We start from the raw sequence: 15,369 nt of genomic DNA, 5'->3' as shown, positions 1-15,369 counted from the left end.
ATGTATCCCAACTGTATGGTGACGACGAGTCAGTTGAAATTGTGGTGTCAAGCTTATCACTAATACTTTGTACTTTGTCACGGAAGAAATCTGCAAACATGTCCGGAAGGTCGACTGGAGAAAAGGTAGTAGGAAGTGGTGTTGATTTGTTCCTTGACATTAGCTTGTTAGTAATCTCGAAGAGATCTTTGCAGCTGGAACTTTCCATGATCTTAGTAGTGTAGTGGGCTGATTTCGCTACATGGACTACATTTGTGACATTCTTCTTAGCGACTTCATACCAATATGGAATAAACCATACCAATATGGAGACAACCATACCAATATGGAATAAACCATACCAATATGGAGACAACCATACCAATATGGAGACAACTATACCAATATGGAGACAACCGTACCAATATGGAGACAAGCATACCAATATGGAGACAAGCATACCAATATGGAGACAGCCATACCAATATGGAGACAACCATAGCAATATGGAGAGAACCATACCAATATGGAGACAGCCATACCAATATGTAGACAACCATACCAATATGGAATAAACTATACCAATATGGAGACAACCACACCAATATGGAGACAACCATACCAATATGGAGACAACCATACCAGTATGGAGACAAGCATACCAATATGGAGACAACCATACCAATATGGAGACAAGCATACCAACATGGAAACAACCATACAAATATGGAGACAGCTATACAAGCATGGAGAAAACCATACCAGCATGGAAAAAGATCATACCAATATGGAGAAAACCATCCAATTTTAAAAGTACTAAGTATTACAGAAACCATGCCAACACGGAGTAAGCCATACCAATATGGAGACAACCATACCAATATGGAGACAAGCATACCGATATGGAGACAACCATACCTATATGGAGACAACCATACTAATATGGAGACAACCATACTAATATGGAGACAACCATACCAATATGGAGACAAGCATACCAATATGGAGACAAGCATACCAATCTGGAGACAGCCATACCAATATGGTGACAACCATACCAATATGGAGACAACCATAACAATATGGAATAAACCATACCAATATGGAGACAAGCATACCAATATGGAGACAAGCATACCAATATGGAGACAGCCATACCAATATGGAGACAACCATTCCAATATGGAGACAAGCATACCAATATGGAGACAGCCATACCAATATGTAGACAACCATACCAATATGGAGAAAACCATACCTATATGGAGACAACCATGCCAATATGGAGACAACCATGCCAATATGGAGACAATCATACCAATATGGAGACAACCATACCAATATGGAATAAACTATAACAATATGGAGACAAGCATACCAATATGGAGACAAGCATACCAATATGGAGACAGCCATACCAATATGGAGACAACCATACCAATATGGAGACAAGCATACCAATATGGAGACAGCCATACCAATATGGAGACAACCATACCAATATGGAGACAAGCATACCAATATGGAGACAACCATACCAATATGGAATAAACCATACCAATATGGAGACAACTATACAAGGATGGAATAAAACATACTAATGTGGAGACATGCATACCAATATGGAATAAACCATACCAATATGGAGACAACCATACCAATATGGAGACAACCTTACCAATATGGAGACAAGCATAATAATAATAATGAGGACTTTGTATAGCGCCTAATCTTTAGAAGCTTAGCGCTTTGCAACATTACACAACACCTATAAGATAATTAAAACATAATAATATTATTACAAAAACAAACAACATGAAATTAGAAAAACATTAAAAAATTAAAAACATGCGGAGAATATTTCAGGTATGAAACATTATTAGGTCTTTAAGTTTGTTCTTGCAGTCGAAATAAGTGAGTTTTGAGAGCCCTTATGAATGAGATCACTGTGTCTTTGTGTCTAAGTTCAGTGGGCAATTCATTCCACGTAGCTGGGCCCTGGTATGCAAAAGAAGGCTGTCCATATGACCTTGTTTTCATACTTGGAATAATGAGTATGCGATTGTCAGAAGAGGAGCGTAAGTATCTTGCTGGTATGTACACATAGGTGAGGTCAGATAGTTATGTTGGACTAGAGTCCGACAGTGAAATGTAGCACAGAGAACAAATTTTGTGTTTGATTCTGGATCGAATGGATAGCCAGTGTAGGGTATAGAGCAGAGGGGAGGTGTGCTCTGATCGTGGTACTCTAAGTATGGTCCGAGCCGCTGTGTTTTGAACTTTTTGAAGTTTCTGGAGTAGATATTGAGATGAACCAGACAGAATTGAGTTACAATAGTCCAGTCTTGAAAGTACTAATGAACACACAAGTGTTTTAGTGGCATCAGCTGAAAGATATTTGCGAATTGAGCTGATGCGTCTCAGCTCAGGATATACAGCCTTGCATATGTTCATGACACATTGGTGCAATGTGAGAGTACTGTCCAGAGTAACACCTAGGTTTCGTACTGATTGTGTGAATTTAATATTGGTGTTGCTGATATTTATTGCTTGAGGTAAAGGATGTGAATACGAAAGTCTTTGTGTTGTGATCAGAATGGCCTCAGTTTTATCATCATTCATCTGCAACTTGTTACAAGTCATCCATGATTTCACATCAGAAATGCACCTCTCTACACCTTGGATGGTAGCATCAACTTCAGTTGGGTGGCTAGATTTGTATATTTGGGTGTCATCAGCGTACAATTGGTGAGACACTGGATGATGATCTATGACACTTGAGAGCGACTGAGTGTAGAGAATGAAGAGATCAGGTCCAAGAACAGACCCCTGTGGAACACCACAACATAGATCAACTGGGCTAGAGTATATTCCATTTGCAGATACAATTTGTGTCCTGTTGACCAAGTAGGACTTGAACCACAGTAAGGCTGTATCATGAATGCCAAATATATGCTGGACACGGTGACGTAATATATCATGGTCTATTGTGTCGAATGCTGCAGACAAATCAAGGAGGGTGAGGACTGTAATCTTTCCGCTATCCAACGCAGAGAGAATGTCATTAACTACTTTTAGAAGAGTAGTTTCAGTACTGTGGCATGGGCGATATGCAGATTGTACATTGCTAAAAAGACTGTTTGAATTTAGATGAGATACAAGCTGGGATAGAACAACCTTTTCTAAGATTTTTGAAATAAATGGGAGATTAGAAACTGGGCGGTAGTTCTTTAAATCGTTATGGTCTAGTGTTGGTTTCTTCAGCAGAGGCTTTACAATGGCAGTTTTGAAAAATGATGGGAATTCCCCAGATGAGATAGAGGTATTAATAACACCGGTTAGTGAAGGCAATACTGGATCTAAGCACTCAAGCAGCAGTGATGTTGGAATTGGATCAAGTTCACATGACTTTGTTGCACTCTTCGTCAGGATTGTACGTACAAAATCCATAGAGATAGGTTCAAATGCTGCTAATGGTTGCCGCTCAAATTATGTATCCCAACTGTATGGTGACGACGAGTCAGTTGAAATTGTGGTGTCAAGCTTATCACTAATACTTTGTACTTTGTCACGGAAGAAATCTGCAAACATGTCCGGAAGGTCGACTGGAGAAAAGGTAGTAGGAAGTGGTGTTGATTTGTTCCTTGACATTAGCTTGTTAGTAATCTCGAAGAGATCTTTGCAGCTGGAACTTTCCATGATCTTAGTAGTGTAGTGGGCTGATTTCGCTACATGGACTACATTTGTGACATTCTTCTTAGCGACTTCATAACAATATGGAATAAACCATACCAATATGGAGACAACCATACCAATATGGAATAAACCATACCAATATGTAGACAACCATACCAATATGGAATAAACTATACCAATATGGAGACAACCATACCAATATGGAGACAACCATACCAATATGGAGACAACCATACCAGTATGGAGACAAGCATACCAATATGGAGACAACCATACCAATATGGAGACAAGCATACCAACATGGAAACAACCATACAAATATGGAGACAGCTATACAAGCATGGAGAAAACCATACCAGCATGGAAAAAGACCATACCAATATGGAGAAAACCATCCAATTTTAAAAGTACTAAGTATTACAGAAACCATGCCACACGGAGTAAGCCATACCAATATGGAGACAACCATACCAATATGGAGACAAGCAGACCGATATGGAGACAACCATACCTATATGGAGACAACCATACTAATATGGAGACAACCATACTAATATGGAGACAACCATACCAATATGGAGACAAGCATACCAATATGGAGACAAGCATACCAATCTGGAGACAGCCATACCAATATGGAGACAACCATACCAATATGGAGACAACCATACCAATATGGAATAAACCATACCAATATGGAGACAAGCATACCAATATGGAGACAAGCATACCAATATGGAGACAGCCATACCAATATGGAGACAACCATACCAATATGGAGACAAGCATACCAATATGGAGACAGCCATACCAATATGTAGACAACCATACCAATATGGAGAAAACCATACCTATATGGAGACAACCATGCCAATATGGAGACAACCATGCCAATATGGAGACAATCATACCAATATGGAGACAACCATACCAATATGGAATAAACTATAACAATATGGAGACAAGCATACCAATATGGAGACAAGCATACCAATATGGAGACAGCCATACCAATATGGAGACAACCATACCAATATGGAGACAAGCATACCAATATGGAGACAGCCATACCAATATGGAGACAACCATACCAATATGGAGACAAGCATACCAATATGGAGACAACCATACCAATATGGAATAAACCATACCAATATGGAGACAACCATACCAATATGGAGACAACCTTACCAATATGGAATAAACCATACGAATATGGAGACAAGCATACCAATATGGAAATAACCATACCAATATGGAGACAACCATACCAATATGGAGACAACCATACCAATATGGAATAACCATACCAATATGGAGACAACCATACCAACATAGAGACAACCATATCATTATGGAGACAAGCATACCAATATGGAAAAACCATACCAATATGGAGACAACTATACAAGCATGGAGAAAACCATACCAGCATGGAAAAAAAACCATACCAATATGGAGAAAACCATACCAATATGGAGAAAACCACACCAATATGGAGAAAACCATCCAATTTTAAAAGTACTAAGTATTACAGAAACCATACTAACATGGAGTAAACCACACCAACATGGAGACAACCATGCCATCATGGCGAAAACCATACCAATATGGAGAAATCACCCAATGTGAAAAGTTCCAAGTCCGCTCAAATTTCTTGCTTTTATTACTTATTATCCTCCTAGGACGCTTTTGTACAATAGGAAACTACTACACTCAAAGTAAGTACGTAAATTTGTATTGACGTTTTAAAATAAATAAGGGAAACAATTAAATATATGCGCAGAATAGGAGTGTAATGTTATCTATAATTGTCGCTATTTTCAATTGGATTCCCCTTAGATTGAATAATGACAAGAAGATTACAATAATTATTCCCTTCAATTACAAGTAAGGTACCTTGTTTAATACCTTATTTGATTCTTTATTGTAAGAATATGTCATGGGTATAATTTGCTATTTTCGTAATTGCACATATTATGTGTTTTATTGACCTTTATTAACCTAAGAAAATACTAAGAGAAAAAAAAATAGCCGACAGTCCCGGTTAAATTTTGAATGGTAAAAGTTGCTAAATCATGACTTTAAAAAAAAAAATTACACTTCATAATTTTAATGAAACATCAAATTAGTGTTTTTGTCAGATGAGATTTCAATCTATTATTATTAGCTCAACTGAACTCGTCAAACTTCAAAATGTGACGTTACGGCAGACTTGTTTCTTTTATTTCCTTTATTCAGAGAGTATTCAGTACGCTGTGTTTGTCATCATGTCTTTCTAAAATTGTATTTCTTCATTTTCTATTCATCGATTATCTTCTAATGATAAATTCACTGTAATATGTTTTATCAAGTCTCATCAAAGGTAGTCATTTCCCTTCGGATTTTGTAATGTTTGGGAAAATTACATTGTGAAGATAGGTATCTGATTTGTAGAAATCAAAAATAATTATTTCCTTTAGGAAATTGTGTATCTTAAACCCTTTAATCGAAGATAAGTTCTGACATTTCTGTATTCAGTTATAATATGATAGGAATTTGCACACAAGCAAATCCCCTCGCACACAGTTTTGTTACTGCCATCAGCCCATATAGTTTACAGATTTTGAACTTACGTTTAGTTGGCGCCATATAGTTGGCGTCAAAAGAAGCTGATACATAGATGAATACATTACTTATCAAACAATTATATTGATTTTGTATCGATCAGGGTAAAGGAAATGCTATCGAATTGTGCATCAGTCAGGGTAAATTAAATGCGATCGAATTGTGTATCAATCAGGGTAAAGGAAATGCTATAGAATTGTGTATCAATCAGGGTGAAGGAAATGCTATCGAATTGTGTATCAATCAGGGTGAAGGAAATGCTATCGAATTGTGTGTCAAACAGAGTAAAGGAAATGATATCGAATTGTGTATCTATCAGGGTAAAAGAAATGCTATCGAAATGTGTATCTGTGGAGATGATGTGTTTTACACATCATTGTTTATTGATATAGATCAAACGGGCAATTACGGGCCTTTGTATTTCCTCTCTTATTTGCAATCTGATAACAGCATTTATCACTTTTAATACAACTAGGAGATGGTGCATATTGACGAGTATAATGCCTACATTTTCTTCAAATAAATTTTCAAAACAATCATGACGAAGTGCATTTAATTAACAAAATATAATCGATTAATTAAAATCGTTCATGGAAACGCACTTAACTCCTATTTCCTCAGAATGAAAGTGACAACAAATGCATTAAAAGTGCCGTTAAATCAAAGAGAACAGCATTCTATGAAATACACAACAGTGCGTTAAGAGTGCCGTTAAATCAAAGAGAACAGCATTCTATGAAATACACAACAGTGCGTTAAGAGTGCCGATAAATGAAAGAGAACAGCATTCTATGAAATACACAACAGTGCGTTAAGAGTGCCGATAAATGAAAGAGAACAGCATTCTATGAAATACACAACAGTGCGTTAAGAGTGCCGATAAATCAAAGAGAACAGCATTCTATGAAATACACAACAGTGCGTTAAGAGTGCCGTTAAATCAAAGAGAACAGCATTCTATGAAATACACAACAGTGCGTTAAGAGTGCCGATAAATCAAAGAGAACAGCATTCTATGAAATACACAACAGTGCGTTAAGAGTGCCGATAAATCAAAGAGAACAGCATTCTATGAAATACACAACAGTGCGTTAAGAGTGCCGATAAATGAAAGAGAACAGCATTCTATGAAATACACAACAGTGCGTTAAGAGTGCCGTTAAATGAAAGAGAACAGCATTCTATGAAATACACAACAGTGCGTTAAGAGTGCCGATAAATCAAAGAGAACAGCATTCTATGAAATACACAACAGTGCGTTAAGAGTGCCGATAAATCAAAGAGAACAGCATTCTATGAAATACACAACAGTGCGTTAAGAGTGCCGATAAATCAAAGAGAACAGCATTCTATGAAATACACAAGAGTGCGCTAAGAGTGCCGATAAATCCAAAAACATGCTATTATGTTTTGTCCTTCTTGTACATACGTGTTTCGATATTAAATTTTACTTCTTCACTAACAAATAGCGTGCAAATCTAGATTTCACACAGCTCAGCCTTGATTCTCTCATAGATCTTCACCAATATCCTTTGGCAATTCTTACTACATGACAGTGTCCTAAAAATAGACACTAGAGTCTACGATGTTTGCAAAGGAGAAAATGTATATTTGCAGGGTTGACTAATAACAATTGCACGTATATATAGGTATGACCTGCGCAGTGGAAAATGATATATAAATTAACCTGAACGGGTAATGAACATAACTATTGTATTAGTTAGCGGGTATTTCTTGAATGGTTTAAAATCTATGATAAACACACCAAGTGATCGTGTAGCTAAGACATCTGAATGTACTTGGTATTAATACAGACTTTGCTTTGATAAACATCAGGTAAAACTGATTATATTATGATAATTAAAAATGAACTTGATAAATGTGTGTGTGTGTGTGTGTGTGTGTGTGTGTGTGTGTGTGTGTTTGATTTAGATTTTTAACGTAGCGTTAATAATTTTTCAGTCAGGGGCCATCCATATAGTACGTACGCTAAAATCTGGTAAAGGATGACCCCTCCCACCTCCTTGTATACATGCGTACTCTTTAACATCCACCCCCACCCCTCGAATCCTATAGAACGACCTTTATTGAATTCACGCAGAAACGATCAAGGATTAGTAATAATAACGTGTTTAATCAAACAGATGGTCCACGGACGTTGAATGTCTGGCTGCATCAAAGGAATAAGCTGCGTAACTTTAAAAAATGTGTCTGATGTCCGCTAAAATTCAAACGTCGATTGAACCCAGTCAAACAGGTTACGTATTAGATAAATTATTATCGAGGTTTCACCCCACCCACCCACCGGTTTCCTATGCGTACGTACATTATCATTAGACCCCCTTCCTACGCAAACGTATGCATTTGAGTTAACCCCCCACATGCGAACGTACCAAATAGACGGCCCCTCATATCGCTACGATCGACCAGTCCTAACACTAACCTTTTAATGCTAACCGTCTAGCGAGGTTGCTGCTGGTACAATTTTTTAAGTCTGTGGTATGACTCGGCCGGGGTTCGAACTCACGACCTCCTGCATCCGAGGTGGATGCTCTAACCACTAAGTCACCAGAGAGGTTGATAAATCTTTAAATGCCTATGAAATAGTTGAACAATACTACATTAGACATGTTAGAATAACTGACAGGCGAGATAAAGAGAGAGTGACGTGTTAATCCTTTCTCAAAATATTATTCATTACAAGTGATAGACAAATTCAAATTGTTCATGAATAGTTTACCACAAGACGTTAAAAAAGAAGCAAATAGGACAGTGCTGTCCAACCCGCGGCATGCGGCCCGCGGGCTGATTTTAAATGGCCCGCCAAAGCTCGAGCAGCTATATAGTCGATGCTTTTCAGTTTTCTGCTGCGGCCCTCGGCTTTAATAAAAACATTTTTCAGTGGCCCATGGTATCAAAAAGGCTGGGCAGCACTGAAATAGGGTAATAAAATTGGATCAGTCTTGTCTGGTACTGCATCCATGTTGGACAGAAAACATTACAAAGGAATAAACGTTCCATGACGTTTGTGGATATGACAATGATAAAATATTTTCCACTCCACTAATGATTAAAACAATAGTTATTTAACCATGTCAAGATGAGATGAATGAAGTGCCATTCAATGAGAATAAAACAATACATGATCAAAGAGATCTTTAAATTTGAAATGTAATTACGTTCTTAATTTAAACAAATTGAAACTTAAGACATAATGTATTTAATCAGATAATACAATTGTTACATTTATGACAAATAATGAATTTAATGAGATAATACAATTGTTAAATTTAAAGCATATAATGAATTTCATCGGATAATACAATTGTTGCATTTATAGCAAATAATGAATTTAATGAGATAATACAGTTGTTAAATTTAAAGCATATAATGAATTTCATCGGATAATACAATTGTTGCATTTATAGCAAATAATGAATTTAATGAGATAATACAGTTGTTAAATTTAAAGCATATAACGAATTTCATCGGATAATACAATTGTTGCATTTATATCATCAAATTAAAAAACACAGCAGTGGATGTGGCTGATGACAAGCTGATGTAAACTCATGCATTACCTTATGGACACGTAAGCAAACTGTATTAAAAAGAAAACTGAAGTCTCAATATAGATGTGTTTCTATTTTTATGTTTTAGTGTATCACCAATTTCGATTCAGATCTGTCCAGAATAACATGAACAGAGTCATAACATGTTATTTTTGCTATAAAAATGCAAACAGAAAACGTTGATTATCTTTTTAATCGTTGACTGAGTTGAACTGTTGCACAATCTCCCCAACTGATATTTCAAAATTGTTATCTTTTAACAATTCTGCATTAGCTTTCGATATTGCATTTGTAACGGCTTGCAACTGAGCGTGTCTTATATATATATATATATATATATATATATATATATATATATATATATTGTAATGTTTATTTATTTAGTTTCATTTCTATAATTGCAATGAAAAATGTGTATTGTGCTTCTTTCGACTCCACAATAGAGATGTATCATCCTTGCTTCATCTGTGGTTGAGAACAGATTCTTTGACACACCATATGATTTTTGTCTGCATAATATATGTGTATGGTTCCCAGCTGTGAGACGGTTTAAGAAGTACAGAACTGTTGTTCGTTCCTTTGACTTTCAAGACCATTTTCCACTTTGTTTATGTCAACTTGCTTGTTGTAAAAAGATAACTCTTGCTCGTAAAAAGGTAAAACTTGTTCCTAACAAAAACTTGATATGTTAAGCTGTTTTTGTTTTAGGTTTTTAAACTTTTACCCGGTTTATATATATCATCTTTCAGATCATACATATGTCACTATTGTAGGTAAATCGTGACCTCTATGATCGCTTCTAATATTCCTGCTTGTGGAGAACTTGATAACTTATAATTGCTTGTGTGATTTTAACTATTTCCTCCCATTAATTAAGAAGTAAGTCTTTTTCAAAAGTTGCTTTTTACTATAAAATACCGATTCCCTGATTATAAATTTAGGTGTTCCAAGTGTTTGACGTCAGATGATTTTAAATCCAAGAATACATGTCTGAAATGATTTTAAATCTAACATGCATGTTTCCAATGATTTTAAATTCAAGCATGGATTTCTCAAATGACTTTTAGAATTAACCGTTAGCGCATACGTAACAGATGAGCAAATATTCCTAAAATCTGAAATTAAGCAATAAAACGTGTCCAAAATGGAACGGTTTGGTATTTGTGAAAGTCATAATAATATGGAAGAGGCAAACGTTTTCGATAGAGCATTGTAATAAATGCACAAGAGATGTTGGATAGATCAAACTGAGAGTTTTCGCGAAACTTGATCTAGTAATTCCGTCATGAAAATGGGGTTGTTCCGGATGCGTATGGGCTTTATTTAAGGAAAGGCATTCCCGAGGTAGATTTTTGGTCAAATCGTTAACACAGATGTTTCCTTGGCATACCTTAATATAATCATTTAATGGTCAAAGATGGAGCCAAGGCTGTTTCCTCGCCAGCGTGTAATATGATAACTTTGTGTCAATGATGAAGTTGTTTCCTTGGCATACTTTAATATGATCATTTAATGGTCAAATTTGGGGCAAAGATTGGTTCCTCGACAGCATTTGATATGAAATCATTGTGGTCAAAGTCACTGACAAAGTCGTTTCCTTCGAAGCGCTCACTATAATACCTTTCAGATTACATAGAGACTCTTGAAACAGCTACAGCTCTGAAATAAACAGCTCCAACTGTGGAATGAAACGTACCAGTATAAAATTACCCCCTTCCATGTTACATGGTAATCCATTGTAAATGCCACTATCTCAGAATGGTCATCAATAGCAAGACGGATTTCCGCAAGCTCATTATATGCTATAACAGTGTATACATTCATCATGGCCTAAACAAGGTTAATATGTATATAACATTCTTATTACACTTTTAGATTTATATCCGCGATACACAATCAGGCCAATACGAAATCTTCGATATCTCCTTTGCGAAACTTCTTGTATTGAGAAACAATGTTCTCATACAGACATGAGTATTCGTTGGATTTCTTTGTTTATTTCTTAGTTTCTGTCGAATGCCTCAAATGCATCTTTAATGAAGCAACCCAGTAAGCAACGGATATAGTAACATTTGCGTGGCTTCAGCATATGTGGGCATCCGTGATATAAAATATTACATTTTTTAGTTCACTGAAAATCAATCAAATTCGCACCTAGCTGAGGACGTTTCGAAGCCTTTCATGAGATAAATAGCAGTGCAGTTAATCTCAATAAGTACATTGTTACATGTCCCACATGAAATAAATTCTCGTCTTTGGAAGGAATATTTGGGGATCAGAATGGCACATATAGCTGAGGACATAATGTCATGGAACCTATAGTTGAGCACATATGATCTCATTGTAAAAATAGATGAGGACAGTTGACCTCATTGTACATATATAGTTGAGGACAGTTAATCTAACTCTACAAATACCTTCTCAGCCAGGCACATAAGCATCTGTTTGCGCTTTAAAGACCCATTTATGTATTTTCGTATAAAAGTAGTTTACTTATGGTCATATCTTTTATTTAGTACACGGCATTCATACTTCCCTGTATACTGTTATGTACTAACTGTTCCCAGTTGCCTTAAAAGTTTATGATAGCTAGTGTTCCTCAATACTTATTTAACCTGTAAACGGCTGGACAAAGTCTGAGACACATGCTTCTAAAAAGATCATATATTTTGGGGGTGTATAATGCATAAACATTAATCCATATTTAATACGCATTCATTGCTTCAAATGTATGAGTGTCACTATGCAAAGTGTGAAGTTTTTCTTGTGCTCATAGTTGTTCACATACTGACACATTTTCGTTTCATTTACCTTCCAGTTTGCTATCTATGAGATTAAATAAACACATGCAAAATAGTTTCATGTATGACCTGCTGTTCGGAACATGGGCGGAAAAGGTTTGACTACTACCTGGAATTCAGGTGGTGATACGAATGTCTCATTAGGACATATACACTGTACACGGCAAAAGTTTCCATTATTAGTTCATATTACCACAGTGGGATATAATACCTGAACAATATTGCTTTAGTCTTCGTCAGGTACATCGATACCGTTATTCAGCGAGGCAGAGCCTCTTCGGAGCTATATGATCCAAATGGCGGGCAATATTGTATGGTTCCTAACATTGCAATCCTTGCCATAATGGCTACAAGAACATGGTACCATTCTGATCGCTGTGGAACATGAACGTGTTATGACTTATCCTGACAAAATTTGAAAATTCATTTTAGAGCACAGCACATTTTTGTGACAGGTTTAGTTTATTTTACCCCAGTAATCACCTTGAACTATCACGAGTCACTACCACTATTTATTATAAATATAATTGCTCACAACCCAGACCACTTCTGCCTTCAATGCCATCAACTGAATAATTTCATTGTCAAGGTTATGAAGTTATGGTAGTTCAGCGTTAAAATTTGTATAAAAATATTGTGCATTTTTAAATAGCTTTCTACAATGTATATTTAATATTAAATCTAATTAAGATTTTACTTTTTAAGCAGAGTTTCAAATAAAACTTATTTTTGTGTAATAAATACTGCTTTGCTGCTTTTGAAAAATTCATGTAGGTAGGAAAGATATGGCTAATGTGGTTTTGGGGTCTTGAAAACATCTATTCCACATGCATCTTCGCCGAACACTAACACTACACAATATCTGACAAATAGTTCACCATTAAAATTATTCTGATGCGTGACTACAGTTTAGAAAGTTGTGGCACGCAAAAATGACAGTTTGACTAAACTTAATCACAAAACAATTGGCCTGGCAGGATTAAACATTTTACTTTCAGGGTTAGTGCGCATGATGTAGTTCATATCTATCTGAAGTGCATTTTTTACACTCGGCATGATTGGTTGTGGTTCTTGGCATAGGATTTCTGAATATGTGCCTGCCAGCTGATTATACATTGTAGCGGAGATCATTCGGCTACGCAACCTCAAGTCTGGCCTTCTGGGGTTCTTTGGGATATGTAGTCCTTAACATCATGCCACCATCGCAACCACAGTTGATACCTATGGGATCGGGTTACAATTATTATTTTCTGTTCAGTTCCTTCAAATGTACTCACTGTCTATATTTAGAATTTAGTTTCATCTCTCCTTTTGGAGGTGATGCAAGAGTTAAAATTAGATATTATTAGCATTAAGTTAATATGTAATTATTTATCTTTAGAAATTGAGCATTACGATGTGGTTTTCTGTGTGTATTTTGGCGACAGTGCACACTGAGTAAATCAAGCTTTGATGATGACATATTAATGCAATGTTTGACCCAATACAGGGTGCTTTGTTTATAGTCCAGCCTCACAGTAAAATGCTAGATAACTATCACTAGAACTTCACCTTGAGTTCATCTTTGAAGGTACTTTAGAATAAGATATGATTTATTATAATTTGGGCGCAATCGAAAGTTTGGTACTGAGAAACAGATGTAGAGAAGATGTAGACAAAATTAATTGTGACCTAAGTCACAGTGCGGGATCACTTTACCAAAATCTAAGACACTAGATGGCGTCACCAACTCCGCTTACTTTTGAAACCGGAACTTTAACTTAAGCGGAACGAAAATTACTCTCCATGTGTGTTTTCAATACAATTTTAAAACATTTAAATCAAACAATTGCATTGAAAGGACACATTGCATTAATTACACAGGAAGATCAGAACAAGAGTATCAGTGAGAGAAACAAATGTAACCACAACTATTACTCCCGCGTTAATTCCCATAGAAGCTAAAGTAAATTGTTATATATAGTTAGTATTGAATGGAAACTAAGGTATATTTATATACGTAGTTAGTAATACATGGAAAGAATATATATATATATATATATATATATATATATATATATATATATATATATATATATATATATATATATATATATATATATATATATACGCAGTATTAAACGGAAAGTTAGGTATGCTTATTTACATAGTTAGTATTAAACATTTTTCTTAATACCTCTTGTCACAAATATTGTTCGGAAAAATCATAATTTTTAAAACAACGATGAGTTGAATAAAATGTGTTCTATGAATTAAAATATGTGCACCTTCGAAACCCATCTTTTTTTCAATGAAGGAAATGTTTTTTAAATAGGCACTCAGATGTATGCTTGATTCAGTGTGTGATTCGAAACTGCGTCCCTCTGATGGTAGCAAATCAGGCACGGAAGCCCCTGAGTCACCATGACTCCAAAGCAAATATTAATATTTTCATTATCCGTCGGGATAACATGAAGAAACTCCATGTCTTCCGATCTTAAACAAGGTATGAAAATGAATCAAGCTCTCACGTATGATGCCATTTGTCTGAATGCCGAATATACATTTAGTTTATATCGAGACAACCCAGATGATTAAAAGTTATTTTAATTGTTTCATATGACTGTACAAGTAAAATATTATATATGACGATAGGTTTACAGAGATGAAGAAGAACCTGAAAATCTTAAATTTGTGCATTAGATGGTACCAAATCACGTTAGAAATATATACAA

Source organism: Sinohyriopsis cumingii, chromosome 1 (assembly GCF_028554795.1).
Source record: "Sinohyriopsis cumingii isolate HCF-2022 chromosome 1, ASM2855479v2, whole genome shotgun sequence".
NCBI classification, from domain to species: Eukaryota; Metazoa; Mollusca; class Bivalvia; order Unionida; family Unionidae; genus Sinohyriopsis; species Sinohyriopsis cumingii.
Note: the sequence above shows the minus strand (reverse complement) of the source record.